Source organism: Mustela erminea, chromosome 9 (assembly GCF_009829155.1).
Source record: "Mustela erminea isolate mMusErm1 chromosome 9, mMusErm1.Pri, whole genome shotgun sequence".
NCBI classification, from domain to species: domain Eukaryota; kingdom Metazoa; phylum Chordata; class Mammalia; order Carnivora; family Mustelidae; genus Mustela; species Mustela erminea.
In genome coordinates this window covers 11891558-11908607 of record NC_045622.1, presented here as the reverse complement: position 1 = coordinate 11908607, position 17050 = coordinate 11891558, and the positions used below count along the sequence as shown (strand labels likewise).

At 42.4% G+C, this 17050-nt stretch overlaps 1 protein-coding gene across 8 annotated transcripts in view; it reads left to right on the top strand.

The window, feature by feature from the left end:
• Positions 1-17050, top strand: part of CADM1 (cell adhesion molecule 1) — a 326555-nt gene that overhangs the window by 59739 nt on the left and 249766 nt on the right. The window lies entirely within an intron of this gene.

Below are 17050 nucleotides of genomic sequence, written 5' to 3'. Positions count from 1 at the left end.
TTGTCATGTGCATTCACTGGTCTCATGCCTTGTAGCCCAGAGTCTAATCCTTGTTTGTCGCTGTCCATTTAGTGTGGCATCCATGACTATGCAGTCTTAGTTGTTTGTTTGTTTTTTTTTTTTTTAATGATTTACTTTATTTTAGAGAGTGAGCCCGGGGAGGGTCTGAGGGAGGGAGGGAGAGAGAAAGAGAATCTCAAGCAGACCCCCGGCTGCGCAAGGAGCCCAACTCGGGGCTTGACCTCCCAACCCCGAGATCATGACCTGAACTGAAATCAAGAGTCAAGCGCTTAGCCCGCTAAGCCACCCAGGCCCCCTGTGCAGTCTTGTTTTGAGTTCCCTTATATATCGAATGCTTTAACATCTCTATGCCTTTGTCCTATGCTCTGCCCTGACCCTTCCTTGACATCCTAATCATTGAATCATTCAGTTCAAAAGTCAGTTCCTCTGTCCAACTGTTCCTGACATTGTTTCCCCGACCCTTTTATCCCCAGGTAGGGTTCCAGCGATCTCTCCAGGTTACATGCCCCTCCCTACGCCTCCCCACTTGGCACAAGCCTCTCACCTCCCTATACTGTGCATACACTTTATTAGACTTTTCTGGTTTCCTATTTGTTCACCCAGCTCCGTGCTCAACTGAATTCTGTGAAGGCATGGTTCAGATCCTAATAGATTATAGAATTTTGAGTTCCTACTACAATACCCAACTCTTAGAAACAGTGTACATTTAGTAACCTATTACCAGCAGCTTATGGTTCTGTGCTCTTGTTGGTTTCTATGTATGTAGCTTTCAGGGTGCTCCACTTACTGGTTGCTTGTTGAACTTAGGATCAGTGGAAACCATCAGGACTGTCAGAGTTCCCAGTGGTACTTTCACATAATTTGGGGAGTACAGAATAACGGGAGGGATGCTCATGGTGACCCAGAGCAACCTGTCATTGATTTCAGTGCCCATATTTCTTTCTGAAATCTTAGCCTGTGGCATCCGGGTGGTTGGTATGAACAAGTGTCAGTATCTTGCTCCCTTTCTATAAAATTTGGTCATGTCCACAACTTTAATAATAAATCAGCAGTTTTCTAAAAAAAAAAAAAAAAGAAAAAAAGAAAGAAAGAAAGAAAAGAAACCCCTCACTTGATCTTTAATGTCCTGATGAAAATTCACCCACTGTCCCCAAGCTTGTTTGTTTCTCCAGTATTTCTACAGCTCCTTATAGGAGTCAAAAGTATTAAATGTCTTGGTAGAAATCAGACAGTGTTTTAGTTTTTTTAACCTTGTTTTTCTCTAATGGTATATTCAATATCTCTAAGCTTTATCCATTTTATATTCAAATGGTCAAATGTTCCAGGCACTGGGGCACAAATCCTTAGTTTCATTGGCATGGCCCATCCTCCCTGGAAGGTACAAGACATCTGACCCTCTGCACACAATGGGAGAAACCCTCAGCCAGTGTGTATGTGTATGATTTCTGTGCTTACAGGGCCAGAACTGAGAATGCAGGAACTAAACTCACTTGAGAAGTAAGCCATTTTTTTCCCCCCAGAAGAAAGGCCTACTCCAATTCCATATTTCTAAGAGCAGTGACTGACAAAATCTTGAACTAAACCTGACGTTGGTTATTGTACTTGAAGAATGAAAGCCAAAGGGCCACTTAGTGTCCACAGTTTTCTCAGAAGCTCTGAAGGGAAACTTCTAGAACCTGAGTCAGTGGGATCATTATGCATATTGTGACCTCCTGATCCCACTGAACCTGATCCCACCGAACCTTATTCTGGAGCAGGTGGTGTTCCCTGCAGATTCCCCTTTTGCTTTCTGCCTGGAGTCCAGTACATGGACATTTGCATGCGAAGAGGGCAGTTCATGTTTCTACAGCAGCAGAGGACTATATTGCATTTATTTCATTGAGATTTTCCTGGGTAGAGGGTTTAATTTCTTTGTATTCGATTTATTTTTCATTCAAGATTTTCACGAGTATTTATTGAGCACCCATCATGGGCTAGGCACGTTTGGGGAACAGTGGTTAATGGGACAGGTAGGATCCCTGCCCTCAAGAGCTTAGAGTCCAGTGAGAAGACGGGCACTTCAACAAGGGGTATATTCTGTGTGGTAGCGTAGGGAGAGCCTCTGTCAGGAGCAGAGATGGCTACTGTTGACCATGTTGGTACAGTGATTATATATTCGGAACCCAAATGAGACTATGAAAGATGATGGGGAAAAGAGAAAAAGCTCATGCCATATTTATTTTGCCAAGACCAAGTATGGATGGAAATCTTAAAAATAGAGTTTGGACAGTAAAATAGGTGAATTTCTGGGGCATTTCAGTGATTTCTGAATACAAAGGGGTAGAGGATTTAAAAGGGGACCTGCATCGGCAAATTCAGTATAAATGTTCACTGCGTTTTCTAGTTTTTGCCATTTGTGCAGCTGAATTTGTGGAGCTGTTAATATAGGGAACAGATTTTTTTTTTTAAATTACTAACCTATAAAAGGCATAACAGAATTTATTAAAAGTCTGATTTGCTTTAGAAATTCAGAACCCTACTCCTGTGCTTTGATGGGAAAAAATAAACCAGAAAAAATGAGCAATTGTTCATGTTCTCAGTGCAGATATTATTAAAAGACCTTCTGTGCTCCTGGAGTGTTATGGATTCCCCCTCTCAAAACACCACTTGGCTGTGCTTTGTCACTAAAGTTGATCTGACAATTTCCCATAGATAACTCTGGAATGAGTGTACACTCATGACTTTGCATAATAATTGTGTGCCTTTAATATTGCTGAGGTCAGCATGTGGACATTCTGCAAAACTTTCGTTAAAGCATCGGTCCTTTTCAGCTGCAGTCTGTCATCCGACTACATCCTCTGAGACCATGAATAGAGATGTGCGTGCTTTAGCGTATTAATCTTTCCAAATCAGCGATCCGCAGGCCAACGAGGGGAGGATGGAGAAGGCAGAGGTGGGCAGTAACGAGCAGTTTCCACCTCGTTCCTGCATCCAGGGCCATCCCTAAAACATCCCAGATGGGTAGCTATAAAATTTGGGAACGTGGTCTTCTTCTTTATGCGCCTCCCTGGTGCCCCCCCCCCCTCCATTTTATCCCCACTCCACCTCATTCCTTTACCTCTTGGCCAGTTCTGTCTTTAGTGGTAACAAACACCTGGTTAGCCTTTCATTATGAAGTCATTTTTACCGAGCCCCTTGCTGGAAGTAGAGCTCGGGGCTCATTGATTATAGGTTTGAAAAGTCTTTTCTATTGATTATAGCTGCTTTGCATGGCAGGTAGGAGACCCACTGACTCACTGCAGGCTTCTCGGAGTGGGGGCTCTGATGATAACGCTTCACTTTTAATACTGCTTGACAGAATTTAACCACACATGCAACAAATCAATGGCGCATTCGAGAGCACAGATGCACTTGATCTATACTGTTTGTCTCCTTTTGACTGATGCAGGCAAAAGAAGCCATCAGATCGCTTCTTGGTTAATATAGCTTTGTTCTAAAAAGAAGGCAGGCATGTATTTGGGGGGCGCCTATGGCCCAGGCTCGAAATGATGAGGGTGTCTACTAGTCTGGACAGCAAAAATCCCGCTGAACTGTACTAGAAGAGGAGCTTGGTTCTTGGGAACAAGCTGCTTTACGTTAACATTCTCTAATAGTTTATTAGCATCATTGAAAAATACAGCCCACTAACACTCCTAAATGATCATTTTCATGCAAGTGGTGTCATTTGTGAGTAGTACTTCTCTATATAATTTTTTTTAGAGCTGTGAAAGTATATTAGACATAAGGCTGATGGTTTGGTTTTGGGTTTTTTGTTGTTGTTGTTGTTCTCTTTTCTTTCACCCCTCTCAAACCTCCACGAAGGGTTCTGACTGTCTGATTTGTTTCACCGTCTTTTTTCTACTTGCTGTAGAACAGATGTTGGAAAATAATGCTTGTCCTGTCAGTTTCTAGAATCTGCAGCAAACCAAAGTGTGTACTCAAGGTAGATGTCAGCATCCTACCAGCCTCCTGAAAGACAGAATTAGTCCTGTACTGGTAAAATTCACTTAAAAAAAAAAAAAGTCTGGACCCTTCTCTTCAGGAATAGGAAGCTCATCCCGAAAAGAACCAAGCAGAACACCAGCAAAGAGGTGATTTTGGACCAAAGGCACAAATAAAGGATGATTATTGCCTGTTACTTAGTGGATGATTCTTTGTTCTGAGACTAGGTTATAGTGTTTTGCTGGAAGCTCACAACAGATCAATAGTAATTTTGTTATGGGCCAGATGTCAAAACAGAACTGTGCTCTGCAATCCGTCTGACTCGCTGTGACAACTAATATGCTAAAATACATTTGCTCAGCAGCCAGGCATCCCCGAGTCTTCGGCAGCCCCATTTCCTTTCACGTGGAGCCTTGGAGCTGTGTATTTCGTGGAGAGCCTCCTGGTTTTGTTTTCCTTTCTGTTACACATTTCTTTTGATGGAGAGTAGAAAAATTTCCTCAAACGCTCGCCTTTCCTCTGCCCCGACGATGAGTTGAGTGTGATATCTACACATAACTTGTGGTTACAGTTATTGTCTTTATTATGGTAAGAGATGAAATTTGTGGTAGGAAAATATTTTTGCAGGAAAACAAGCTGGCGAGATGGGTTTTATTTATTTTTTAGGCTCCTCTGTGTTCCAACTTCAAAGTTTTCATTTTGGTCTGGTGAAGATTTGGGAGTTAAACATTTTCTGATGAAGGGGGATTTGGGGGCTATGGGCTTGCCTATTGTAATATCAGTGTATTCCCATGTCTTCTGCTTCTCTCTTCTGCCGAACAGCTGGTTAACCACGAGCTTTGGATTGGATTAGGAAAGCATTCCACAGCCAAGATTTGTTTTTGTAGAAATATTCAGAATAAGTCAGAAGACAAAAACTGGCAGATTTTGGCAGATGCGGTTTGATGATGTAATTTAGAATGGTGTTAGCTTCTTAAGTCCAGAGAGAATCTGGCTCCGTCCTCATGTTTGCCTCTCTGGGCCTAGCTTTCTTCCCCCAGGTCCCCTGAAACAGGAGAAGAACAAAGGAAAAGACTTTTCCTTCTCAAGTCATGAAACAATTGAACCAGCTCAGAATTATGTGTTCAGTAATGTGCTAGAGATTTCCATTCCATCTCTGGGGCAGGGCTTGAGTTTCTTACCATTTATGCTATCTTGTGGAGTAGAAATAGCTACCTGGGAAGACACATTCCATCCAAGCTGTATGTTCTCTTAGAACTTCTCACTCTGCGGATTTTGTTGTGTACCAGTGCCTACAATTCCGCTGCTCAGTAGATTTTTCCAACAGACATTTTTCTCCCTTGTAAGAGGAAGGACTTGGATTCCATTGTTCTTTCATATCTTCAATGCCAGGGCTATTCAGAGCATTGAAGCTGATAGTAAAGTGAAGAGAACAAAGGTCAAATCAGACTCAGGTACTTTCTGTAATAGCTCTTTAATTTATTGGCCACTGAAGGAGCTCTTCCCTACTCCCCGCCCCCCGTCTCCCTAGCCAAAATGCATTATGTTGCCTCTGCATTCTGTGCTCTGCCTTATGAGAGGAAGGGGATTGTGTGATTAGGGAATTAGTCCCTCCATTCCAGAACCTTAACAAGCAAGTCCTCCTGCAGAGGCACTGGCTTTCCTCCCACTTGGTTGCAGAGGTGGATGGATGCCTCTTCCTTTCCCCACCTCTCCTTGGCTGGCTTTTCTGATAACTAAGGGTATAAACTACCAAATCCTGAGACTGAGAAGCTAAATGGTCCCCTGAGAATTAAGTTCAAGACTTGGATGCTTTGGACGGAGCTAACCAGTTACATACATTGTCATTGTCACTACCTCAGTCCCAAAGAGTCCCAAGTGCTTAACAAAGGAACACAAGTCATAGAGCCAGAGAATTAAGATGCGAAGGCCAGGGTCGGGGGGGTCTGTACCCCAAGACAAAACTGAACAAGTGGTTGGGGGTTGAGGATGAAAAGTACAATTATTACCTGAGAGCAAAGCTTAAGAAGGTGAATTATGCTTCCAGGAACACTTTTGGAAAAAGCTACCACAAAATCTACCCAAATTAAGAGCTTTAAAAGATTTCAGAATCGAGGAGGGGGGAAATGTAGGAGTGTGTTGCCGTCTTTGCATCCTATGACACATGGACACAAAGTGAGCATTTCTATAGGAGTGTGTAGGTACCTATAACCTTTTTTCTAACTTGGTGGGGTGGGTCACAGAGTAAGATGAACAGCAGAGGATTACCTTTGTCAAGTTCAGAGCCCCCATGACCCAGGTACAGGTTAGTCTAAGCCCTGACTTGGAGCATCTTTGTGGCGATCTGCCAGTAGTACCCTGCGTGGGTTGCAGAGGGCTTCTTGGGGTTCATAAATGTTCATCATCATATGCTGAGCCTTTGGCAGAGTAGGAAACCTTTTCCAGGCTTCTTCTGTCGGATGGTATGGCCCATAGGCCTAAGGTGTGTGTGATTTCTGCCATGACAACTCCATTCTACTGTTGTAATGTCCAAATAGCTATGGGAAATTCACAAGATGGAGAGTGTGGCTGTGTTCCAGGAAACCTTGACTGTGGAAACTGAAAATCTGAATTTCATACATTTTTCATATGTCATGAAATAGTACTCTTTGACTATCAACCATTTAGACATGGAAAACAATTCTTTTTTTTTTATTTTTTTTTTTATTTTTTATAAACATATATTTTTATCCCCAGGGGTACAGGTCTGTGAATCACCAGGTTTACACACTTCACAGCACTCACCAAAGCACATACCCTCCCCAATGTCCATAATCCCACCCCCTTCTCCCAAACCCCCTCCCCCCAGCAACCCTCAGTTTGTTTTGTGAGATTAAGAGTCACTTATGGTTTGTCTCCCTCCCAATTCCATCTTGTTTCATTGATTCTTCTTCTACCCACTTAAGCCCCCATGTTGCATCACCACTTCCTCATATCAGGGAGATCATATGATAGTTGTCTTTCTCCGCTTGACTTATTTCGCTAAGCATGATACGCTCTAGTTCCATCCACGTCGTCGCTAATGGCAAGATTTCATTTCTTTTGATGGCTGCATAGTATTCCATTGTATATATATACCACATCTTCTTGATCCATTCATCTGTTGTTGGACATCTAGGTTCTTTCCATAGTTTGGCTATTGTGGACATTGCTGCTATAAACATTCGGGTGCACGTGCCCCTTTGGATCACTACGTTTGTATCTTTAGGGTAAATACCCAGTAGTGCAATTGCTGGGTCATAGGGCAGTTCTATTTTCAACATTTTGAGGAACCTCCATGCTGTTTTCCAGAGTGGCTGCACCAGCTTGCATTCCCACCAACAGTGTAGGAGGGTTCCCCTTTCTCCGCATCCTCACCAGCATCTGTCATTTCCTGAATTGTTTATTTTAGCCATTGTGACTGGTGTGAGGTGATATCTCATTGTGGTTTTGATTTGTATTTCCCTGATGCCGAGTGATATGGAGCACTTTTTCATGTGTCTGTTGGCCATCTGGATGTCTTCTTTGCAGAAATGTCTGTTCATGTCCTCTGCCCATTTCTTGATTGGATTATTTGTTCTTTGGGTGTTGAGTTTGCTAAGTTCTTTATAGATTCTGGACACTAGTCCTTTATCTGATATGTCGTTTGCAAATATCTTCTCCCATTCTGTCAGTTGTCTTTTGATTTTGTTAACTGTTTCCTTTGCTGTGCAAAAGCTTTTCATCTTGGTGAAATCCCAATAGTTCATTTTTGCCCTTGCTTCCCTTGCCTTTGGCGTTGTTCCTAGGAAGATGTTGCTGCGGCTGAGGTCGAAGAGGTTGCTGCCTGTGTTCTCCTCAAGGATTCTGATGGATTCCTTTCGCACATTGAGGTCCTTCATCCATTTTGAGTCTATTTTTGTGTATGGTGTAAGGAAATGGTCCAATTTCATTTTTCTGCATGTGGCTGTCCAATTTTCCGAGCACCATTTATTGAAGAGGCTGTCTTTTTTCCATTGGACATTCTTTCCTGCTTTGTCGAAGATTAGTTGACTGTAGAGTTGAGGGTCTATTTCTGGGCTCTCTATTCTGTTCCATCAATCTATGTGTTTTTGTGCCAGTACCATGCTGTCTTGATGATGACAGCTTTGTCATAGAGCTTGAAGTCCGGAATTGTGATTGGAAAACAATTCTTAGCTTTGGCTCGATTTGGCGCCTGGGCCCTAATGTGTCAGGCACAGCTCCAGACCCTTGACTGTATATACATCTGCTCCCCCAATCCATGTTATAAGTTCATTGGAAGCTTGACCATATTAGAATGGAATTTGGTAGCGACTATAAAAACGTGAAACGTTCATAATAATCCTCAGAACTCCTAACCTAATCAGAGCTCAACTTTTTGGAAAAATCTCTTTGTAAAGAGTGTAGTTCAATCTGTTTGTGCTGGGACTCGGGTGGGGATTTGGTGGCTTGAAGTGGGAAGATGGGGGAAAAGCAGCACTTACCGGGAAGGGACACTGGTGACGGAGTCCATGCTGTGCGCCATGGACCGATCTCACTTCCCCTGCCTCGGATTTCTGTGAGGGGAGAACGACTCTCTCCCTTTCACAGAGCTTTGCTGGGCGTAGTAGGGAAATGCAAATCATTTGGCTGATTTAGAGTGCTCCACTGGGTCCCTTGCCAGTGGGAGATCCTCCACACAGTAAATGATTTGTCTGTAGCAAAGGGAACGGGCAGGGTGAGGAGGGAAGTCATAATAAGGCATTAGAGACTAAAGAATAGGATACTTTTGTCAGAGGTTCACTGAACCTTGCAATCAACCGATATCTTGTCAAGCCAGAATATGATTTTTGGAAACCAGAGAAGAGTCATAAAAAATAAAAGTTCAGAGAAACTCATGTATTTAAAAATGTGGCAAATCATAGGGCTAGAGAACCCAGTGTGAAGGTCCTTACTACTGAGTTCATGAACTTCCATTTGATAGCTGGAGTGTTGTGTTTTAGAAAGCCGGAGGAAATTTTTTGACTCGCTGCCAGTCATTTACTTAAACTTAAAAGATCCTAGCATTAAAATTACTTATTTGAAGTGCTGGCAGCCTAATAAATTCAGGGGGCTATTTTAAACATTGTCAATCTAAAATGTAATCCTATTAAAATAATTGAGTATTTTCTGAGTGGAGAATTCCCTTGTCCTCCTGTCCACGGCTCGCAAGAGAACAACATAAAAGGCATCTTAGAATGTCCTCTGAACATCATTGAACCGACCGACATGTTTGCATAGTGTTACTCTCGCCGGCTAAGAATTTCCTTGGCTAGCCCCCTTTCAAAGGCAAAACCCCAACATAATGACAGGTCTTTTCTAATAATGGGAATTGGGGATTATATTTGGAATGATACCTTAGAGGTCCTGGGAAACCTTCTTGGTTTGTTAATTTGTGCTCGTTTCTCTGCGTGATTGAAGATGCTGTAACTTGAAACGTTTGCGTTTCCTTCCTTCTGTTCATTTCTTGGGCTCCTTTTCATCCAGCAGCTTGGGTTACCTTGAATTAAATTGGTTTATGGCATGCCGTTTTCGGTAAAACTCCGCGAAAGAAATGGTCACATAACTCAGAAAGGTTTGCCCTTGGAGTGATTTAGTCGTGCTGGATGATAGCTAAGGAGGCTTATTGACTTTGAGCTCCCTTTGGAACCAGATTCAGAAAGCTGTGCACTTCGGTGGCACCTGTGAGACACTCACTTGAATAGAGCTACTGAGAAAAGCATTTCAGTTATTGGCATTTTTCCTAATGCATTTTGTATGTGTCTATACCACAGGGAGAAATGTGTGGTTATTGTTGAAATATTATCTCCATGGCTTTGCTAAAGAAGAAAAGTCTCTGTACAGCAGTCAACAGATAAGTCTCGTGGTGGTGTCACAGTTTGGGGTCTGTGTTTCTGTCTTCCCCAAGCACCCGGGCAGATGGATGGCTGCGTTACTTGGAGACCCCCGTTGGACTTAGAAAACCCTTTAAAGGGACCTTGAACTTGACACGTTGGAGGTTGGTAACCATGATGTGCAATGTTACGTATTTATTCTTTTCTGTTCACCTGGTTTTGACCAGGTAGCTGGGCCTTGACCAGTTGAGGAACTGCGCTGTGACTCCAAGATTGGAAATCAGGCTCTCAGAAGGGCAGAGCTGTAAGTTTCTTTCTCCTTCCGAGCAGATAGACTCCTGTTGAAATCAGAATCATGTGGGCAGATTTTCATTGGTGATGGGGGAGCCGGCCACATTGCACGTGTCTAAAGGGAGCCATTCCAAATAGGTAGGCCTTAGCTTATCAAGGCCTTACCCACTGCAACAAAATCCCTTCTTCTCTAACAAATTGCAGGAAGTTTGGGGAATTGATTCTTCTGAGCAGTACCAATACTGGAATTCTTGATCAGTCCAAGTGGTGGGCAGAGCTACTGTTTTTTATATTTTAAAAACCTCTGTTTGCTATTCTCAGACACTCATTAAACAATTATTGATCAACAGCCTACCACGGGCCAGGCTCTAGGCTAGTTGCTGAGGATGCCAAGAGGGAAAAAGGCAGCATCTATGACCTCATAGTCCACTAAGGAAGGCAGATCCCAAATGGATAATTATAATGCATGTCTCCATTAATTCAAGGTTCTTTAAAAATTTAATTAGTATGTGCCAGGTGCTGGTGTGGGAAGGGAAGGGGAGCAAACTCAGACTTGGCCTCTGCTCTCATGCTCCTTGTAGGCAAGGAGCAATTATTAAATATATTTCATATAATTATTTATTAACCAAGGAACCACACAAATGTACAGTTATAATGTGGTATGAGTATCATGGAGGAGAAGCATATGGTGCAGTGAAATCCTACACTAAGAGAATCCGTTCTCCTCTGGATGGCCTGGGAGGGCCTCACCAAGGAAATGATGATTGAACTTTGATCTGAAGGGTCAGTGTTAAGTTAACCAGGCTACAGAGGATAAGAAGAGCTTTCCAGAGGGAAGCAGGTGCACTGAAGGAAGTGAAAGAAGGCCATTATGGCTGGGGTCTGACCTGGGGCAGAGTGGAGAGGTGGGTAGCCACTGGACGGTTTGGGGCTCTGCAGGCTGTGTGAAGGATTGGGGCTTTCCACAAAGAGGTGTGGGAAGTCTTTGAGGGCTTTTAAACAGGTTGTGGGGGATAACATCCTAATTTTCCAGAAAAGATCACTGTGCTTACAATGCAGAAGGGTATGAGTGGTTGGTTGCATATGGGTACATATACTGTAGGAGACTGCTGTCTGGACAAGAGGCTGTGGCGGCTTGTATTAAGGGAGCACGAAGGGGCAAGGAGGAAAGTGGATGGGGTTGAGGAGTATTCAGGAGGTCATGTCTGTGGGCTTGATGTTGGATTTGATCCAGTCTGTGAGAGCAGAAGATTGGCCAAAGATAATAAAGTCAGAGGCCGTGTAGTGATTACATAGTATGGGGGTGCGTTGGTGGCTCAGTTGGTTGGGCATCCAGTTCTTGGTTTTGGCTTGTGGGTTATGGGATGGAGCCCCCTGTTGGGCCTCTCACTCAGCCGGGAGTCTGCTTGGGGGTTCTCTCTCTCTATGCCTCCCCCTACTCTTGCATGCTTGTGTGCTCTCTAAAATAAAGAAATCTTAAAAAAAAAAAAAAAAAAAGAAATCCTTATTTTACTTAAGGATTAAACTTGTGTGTTCCAAATAGTAGTTGTCAATCCATTTTCCCAGTTTTCGGGTACTTTCCTGTATCTTCGAGAAAGGAAATTGCAGTTCTTACTCCTCCTTTTCCTTTCCATATAATGAAGGTGGCGGAAACACTCAGTTATGACTTCTAAAGGAAGTGCAAAGAGGTAGACCCAAGCTGAAAGATAATATTAGAGTGAACCGTTTCCAGCCACGTCAGCAAATTTTAACGATACCGTCAGAAACAAACATTTGCTACCTCCCGCCTTCCCTACCAGTTTTAATTCAGAAAATTCAAATGATTTTTCTTGTATCAAAAATGAGTTAAAATAGTAGGGAGTCTTTTATTCTTTGTAAAGTGAAGTCAGAGTAATTTATTTTATCTAGAAAAGAGTATTAAATTAGCTGTCAGCGGCGCTACCCAGGTGGATGGTAACTTTTGAATGAAATGACCAAATCCCTGGTCCTGAGGCATTCGTTTTAATCTCCACTTTCCATTGAAATAGGCAAAACATGAAATGTTGAGATAATAGTACTAAAATTCCAAGTAATTGCTTTTGTTAGCTCAACTCATGTTTACTCATATTAATTACTGAAATTTGATAACCCCTTTGTTTTCTACTTAGCATGACTCTGAAAGCAAGGGACAGCACTATAAATCAGGGAGGCGGTTCTCAGGGGAAGGCTGGACTCCCTTGCTTTGATGTTGACAGCTTAAAGCTAATTCCCTTGGCCGGATAGGTTTATAATTCAAGAAGATGTGATTTAATGTTGATGGAATTTATTTTTGAGACGTTATAGGAAGAAGGCCTTTCAAAGTAAATGAAGTTTTGAGGTGAATCTTGTGTAAACAGAGACTGTCAGGGTGTCTAAACACCCAATTTAGGAGATCGCTATAGGATCCATGCACATGCGCCGTGTGTCCCACCCATCAGCGGGAGGGGAAGAAGGAGGTGGAGAGAGACGATGTGGGAGCCTGGAGGCCTATGAACATGCAGCTTATTTCTTCTCTTTCTAAATTTTTTTTATCTTACCTTCTTTGTAATGACATTTCACTAACAGTGTTCCTTTTAAGTTATAAAGGTGACCCTGAAAGGTATGAGTGGGTTTTGTTTTTTGTTTGAACTTCATTTCAAACTAAAGGCATGTAAGAGTTTGGAGAAATTATGAGTCCTTTTTTTCTCCCCCCAACCTGCTGATTCATAAATTTCTCCAACCTCTCCCTCACCTCGTTCTTACATTCATCCCCTCAGGAAATACAGAGTTCCAGGCACTGGTGGGCACTGGGGAGTAGGTAACAAGCCATACCAAATCCTTGAGTAGGTAATAAGCCATACCAAATCCTTGCCCTCACGGACGTCCTTGTTTTGGATACTTTAGTACCATCAAAAATCACTTCTTTTTTTTTAAAGTTTTTATTGAAAGACAATATGAGTCTGATGGAGGTGGGGTAGCAGAGGGAGAGGGAGAAGCAGACTCCCTGCTGAGCAGGGAGCCCGACATGGGGCTTGATCCCAGCACCCTGGGATCATGACCTGAGCCAAAGGAAGACACTCAACCAACTGAGCCACCCAGGTGCCCCCTTCTCCAGTCATTTTTTTTTTCCTTTTCATAATCTCATGGCACTGTCAGTCAGTAGAGCTGAGCAAACTTAGTGCATTCTGTTTGATGAAAATTGTTCCAAAACATAATATATGAGTCTCTGCCTTTTAAAAACCTAGTATATTGGGGCGCCTGGGTGGCTCAGTGGGTTAAGCCTTTGGGTCCTGGGATCAAGCCCCACATCAGGCTCTCTGCTCAGCAGGGAGCCTGCTTCCCTCTCTCTGTCAGCTGCTCAGCCTACTTGTGATCTCTCTCTGTCAAATAAATAAATAAATAAAATCTTTTTTAAAAAAGTTTTTAAAAACCTAGTATGTTGAATTTCCGTTTTATGTAAATAAATGACTTGGGATCTTTTAGAATACTAATATATTTTGCTTAGAGACCATTAATTTATGTGTTGGTGGTTTGGTCTATTCTGTACTCGGAAGAGATTGCCATGCTTTCTGAGTTCTCAATTTTTTAAAAATAGTTTTTCCTGTCTCCTTGTGCTCTCACCATTTTTTTCCTTTTTTATAAAAATCTGTTTTGATTCTGTTATGGGCTGGAAAACAAGAAAATTAAGATTAGAAATGTATGAAAAGTATGCTAGTAGAGTAAATGGTGGTGGTCCATTGTCCTCCATTTAATAGTTATGTGTCATCGTTAAGTGAGACTTAAGTGGGCCTGTGACATTTCAGTGACTTAGATGTTCCCCTGTGGGTTCTCAGACACTTGGGGTAGTAGGGTTTGCTGGATACCGGCCTCACCAATGGGCTGTCGCTCCAACTATCTTGTCCAAGACCTGTTCCTGTGAAATCCTTTGAGGCGATAACCTCTTAATTGTAATGTAGGATAGTGGTTTATAATCTTACCCTTTCTGGGTTTCCAGTCGAGCTCTCACACAGAATGTGAGCTGTTTGTTTTTCTTCTCCATAGCTAAGCTCTGGTGAGTGGAGTCTTTACAATGATGTCTCTACCTTCTGTCAGTTGTATATTAAGAATTATAACGAAGAAAGAAATAGTGAAAATAAGAATTTAGGAGCTTATAGACAATTGCAAAGCTTCTAGACTGGATACTAGATTACATGAACACACAACATATTGATCTGGGGAATAAGAGCTATATATAGTTCAGATTCAAGCTATGACAGATGGGGGTTCACTAGCAACAAATCTGATGACTTCTAGGCACAATTCCAAACTATTAAAAAAAAATTCACCAGATGCAAGGACTCTTGCCATTTTTAATGGATTCACTGTTACGTAAATGAGTCCCATTTATATATTTTCTCCTATGGCCAATTATCCTGAAGGCGTTATAAGAATTATTTCTTCCATTTAATGGAGGTATTGCCATGTGGCAGTAGGGTAGTTCTGTTACATTGGTAAAGTTGGCTCTTTCAAAAGGAACCCATAAATATCTAGATATTTATCTGAAGCTGATTTTAAATATCCAGGCTTCTTAAATTTATGTAAAGTCACCATTCACTGAGAACTGTTTTTTCCTCTAAGTATTTGTACCCTTGACTTGCATTTTAAAATTAACTGCTTCTGAGGAAGCAGATCGAGTACATCTACTCGTCCGTTGATAGAACTTAGACAACTCAGACCTATTTCCTTTAGTTCTTGACATTCTTCCCTTTCATTACCTTCTAGTTTGTTGTAATATACTGTTTCATTTAATGTTGAATTAGTCACGTAATACACAAATGCATGTCCCTCTAAAAAAATGTTTTAGGTGAGGCTGAAATCATCACCAATGGCTCCCATCCATCTTCGCTAACTTCTGTCTTCTGGTGTACTCTTTAATCTACCTACGTATCTAGTCGTCAGTGCAAACACAGAATCGATAGAAATGCAGTGGGTTAGCAGGTGTAGTACCTTACTGTATGCATCATTTTGCAGCTTGCTTTCTTGGACGAGCAGTGTTCTAGAAACCTGTTGTGTTATACACAGCTTTGCCATGTGTCATTTATGTGCTAGCTTGCACTCCATAGCCCACGTAGACCTTGGTGTGGCTGTTCCCCTCTTGAGAGACATTGGGACTATTTACAGATTTTTTTTTTCCTGTAAATCATGCTTTGGTGGAGATTTTTCTATGTCTCCATGTACACATTTGCTAGCATTCCTTTAGGGTATACACCGAGAAATGGCTTCGACAGGCCATCGAGTAGGCAAGCTTCACATTCTAATTGCTGTCTCTTTTACCTGACCACCAGTCATTTTAAACTTCCAGTCACTAAGTGCCTTTTTTTTTTTTTTAAGTGAATAGAATGGACAAGTGATTTTCTTACATGGAACAGAAATAAAGATGGTATCTTTATACCCTCCTAGATTCCCATATGCCCTCGCTGTCTACAGCTTTCATTGAGTTCTAGAACAGATTAAGTGGAGTTTGTTGAGATATAGGTCTTGGGAGACACAGCCTTGTTTTCCTGTTTTCTTGGCTTATGCATCAGATTTCTCTTCTTGTTTCGTCTTCGTCTGTCTCTGTGAACAGAAGTGATCTGGTCCTGCCATCTCAACTAAAATTATCCAGATTTTTAAAAAGAACTAAAATAGACCAAGCCATGCAAACTGTGGAGACCCAGGGGGAACAGAAGGAAAACAAGGAGGGTGAGAGAAGGCATATACTGGGAGAAACTAAGCGTGGTGCAGTAGAACCCGCCAAGACCTTGTCCTCCCCGATGTAAACGGATGATTCTCCTGCCAGATGAGTCCTTGCTGGGTATGCGGAGGGAGGATCTGGAGGCAAAACTCTTTGGACTCCTGTTTTTCAGAGCATGGGGTAAAAATAAGAAGGGAAAGTATTGCTTAGTAAGTCAAGACTCATGGTAGAGAGTGAAGCTGCCTGGAGTCCCGCCTCCTTCCACCGCTGAAGACAGTGGGCAGCCATGTTGAAACTGGGCAGGATGTTGAAACTGTAGGAAGAAAGGGTCTAGTTCCAGAAGCAGGTGAAGGTCGGAATGGGGACCTGTGTCTTGGTGCTACTCCTCATTGTGATGATCAGCACACTGCAGAGGTAGCAGATGTCCTAGACCACCGCAATAAAGCGAGTCACATGAATTGTTTTGGTTTTGCAGGGCACATAATTTATGTCTGCCCCATACTTTATGTAGGCTTGTAAGTGTGCAACAGCAGGGGCTGAGAAATGTGCATACTTAATTCTCCAGAGCTGAGAAATGGTAGCCATCACCTGAGCTTTCAGCAAGTCCTAATCACTGATCTCAGATCACCATAACCACTACTAGTAACGATGAAAAATTTGAAATATTGCAAGAATCACCAAAATGTGATGGACCGGAAGTGAGCGAATTCTGTTGGAAAAAAGGTGCCGATAGACTTGCTCAACCCAGGGTTCGATTTGTTAAAACTCACACACTCACACAATCTGTGAACACAATAAAGTGAAGAAAAGCAGAGTGCCTGTAGCTTCCCTCAATTTTGTATCCGATGTAAGCGGGACCATTCAGGCCCCTTGATGAGTCGAAGTGATAGAACATTTTTCTAGCATCCACTAATCACGTAGGATAAAATATTCCCGAAGCTCCAAGGAAAATTCATGTTTGGAAGATGGCCTGTGCTGCTCACTAAGATTTATTTTCTTTTTAAAATGTCAGTGTCTGTTGCCTTTCCTGCAGGTGGCCCTCCTGCCTCCTTGTTGCCTGAGTCCTTCAGTATCTCGGGTCGGGCTGCATCTGTTCCCGCAGAGCTTCGCCTTTCTCCAGCAGAAAGCTGGTTTGTTTGGCTGACAGATGGGGTTCCCGCTTTGGCCTAGATGCGCCTAGTTAAAGGTTTCTGTTTGA